The sequence below is a fragment of the Babylonia areolata genome, chromosome 5, assembly GCF_041734735.1.
Source record: "Babylonia areolata isolate BAREFJ2019XMU chromosome 5, ASM4173473v1, whole genome shotgun sequence".
In the NCBI taxonomy this organism is placed as follows: Eukaryota; Metazoa; Mollusca; class Gastropoda; order Neogastropoda; family Buccinidae; genus Babylonia; species Babylonia areolata.
In genome coordinates, this window is record NC_134880.1 from 54,701,126 (window position 1) to 54,703,625 (window position 2,500).

Here is a 2,500-nt window from a genome sequence, read left to right on the forward strand (position 1 = left end):
AGCACCTGACAGGTGGAGAAACGCTGGGGGTTGGTTGAACGGAGCACTCTCCCCACGCTCACCTTTCTCAAAGATCGGGTGAGAGCGGAGAACATGTTGGCGCAGCGCGAAGGTGTGGTCAGGGTGAAGCGTAGGGTAGATGTGGTGTTTTCTTCCGTTGTCCATACCGAACGGCCTTCGAGGGAAGGCGACTGAATGCCTAACCCACCTGCAAAGAAGAAGAAGCAGAAGAAGAAAAAATGTATACCTCCTCTTTTCCTCCATTCCGCTTCCTTTTGCTGATAGATAAATAGATAGTCCAATGGATAGATGAATCGATTGATGGATTCATGGATAGGTCGAATGATTGACTGATTGTTTTTATTGTTTGATTGATGGTTGGATGGATAGATTGACAGATAGGTAGACAACTGAATGTCCTAGATATCCACATATATACAGCTGTGGCGAAATGTGTACAAAAGCGAAGTTTGTTTCCCTTTTAACAATGACAGCCTATATTTGTATTTAAGATAAATAATTGTGAAAAATGAAGGAGAACACAGGAGAAATCATGTTTATGTTTCATGCACATAAGGTGGTTATAGAACAGGCAAGTTTACTTGGGGAAATGCGGCTGTTTGGCATATGGGGTATATGAAGGATTTCAAAGAAAAAAAAGAAACACTAGCAGTAGCATCGACCTTGAAGATGCGTACAATAAAGTCCAGTTTGTGCACCTCATGGAGCTGCTACTAACGTATGGAGTAAGTTTGACACTGACAAGATGGATAGCAGCAGCGCTTCAGGAAAGAACCGTTATCCTACGCCTCGGAGGTTGGATGTCTGCACTTTCTTAACTTTCCATGGAACTCCTGTCCTCTACAACGTCTACACGAAAGGCCTTGCAGACTTGAACAACAATGGAATAGCTCGGGTGCTTACTCTTGCGGACGACGGCCTGGTTTTCAAAACTTCGAAAGATGCCCAAGAAAGAACTAAAGCCGTCCAGAAACATCTGAGCAATATTACTTAATGGTGCAAGGACAGGATATTTCATCAATCCAGCGAAAGCCCAAACGTTGTTGTGCACACACAACAACAAAACCGCGAGCAAATCACCACCACCTATGTCATTCGACGGAATTCAGATCGAGAAAACCGAATGCCTACGCTACTTAGGAATACTGTTCAACAGGATGCTGACCTTCAGAAAACTTACGGAAAATAATGTTCTCAAAGGCAGAAAGAGTCTTTCAGTCTTAAAGGCAATGGCAACCAAAGGTATCGAGCAACGCCACCTCTTCCTTTTCAAGGCCTGACTAAGCGCGTTGGGATACGCTGCTGGTCAGGCATCTGCTTGGCAGATGTGGAGAGGACATCGCCATATACCCAGATGACTCAGTAACCAAAGGCAAATCCAGTGGGGGATTCACTGCGAAACAAAATGAGCAAGCTGAGAGACTTGCTGGTAACGCAACAACAATGAGCGACCTACATCTAGAACAAGAAAGGCAAGGCCTTCAAGACTCACTTGTGATACACTTTTTAAAAAATCCAAGCTTTTTATGTATTGAGTATAATGCATTTACTGTTATATTTATATTTTTTGTATTCTCTAAACTTGGCACTTTGATCTGATATTCGACCCAACAAAAGAGCTGTCATTATTATCATTTTTGGTTCAAACAGGAACTTCTTTTGCTAAGCATGGAAGTTTTATTTATTGCAAACGTTTTGGTGTGGACAGTAAAACAAGGGAAATTACTCTGCTGGGAACTTAGTTTGCTGTAAACTGATCTTTCTCATCTTAAACATTACATTTTGAAATTATACTCAATACATAAAAAGCTTGCATTTAAAAAAAAAAAAGTGCATCACAAGTGAGTCTTGAAGGCCTTGCCTCTCTTGTTTCAAAATGTAATGTTTAAGATGAGAAAGATCAGTTTAAAGCAAATTAACTCCACTAGCATTACAGAGTAATTTCCATTTTTTTTTTTTTACTATCTTCACCAAAACGTTTGCAAAAAAAATAAAACTTCCATGCTTAGCAAAAGAAGTTCCCGTTTGAACCAAAAATGATAATAATGACTGCTCTAGCTGTTGGGTCAGAATATCAGATCAAAGTGCCAAGTTTAGAGAATACAAAAAATATAAATATAACAGTAAATGCAGTTTGCATATAATTAGGCTTCATTCTTTATTTTTTTGTGCCCATCCCAGAGGCGCAATATTGTTTTAAACAAGAGGACTGGAAAGAACTGAATTTTTCCTATTTTTATGCCAAATTTGGTGTCAACTGACAAAGTAGTTGCAGAGAAAATGTCAATGTTAAAGTTTACCACGGACACACAGACACACAGACACACACACACACAGACAACCGAACACCGGGTTAAGACATAGACTCACTTTGTTTACACAAGTGAGTCAAAAATCGGAAATCCTCAGAAAAGTCAAAGAATATCAAAAAGAACAGGTACAAGGTCATCACACCATCGATCGCCTCAAAGAAATGAAG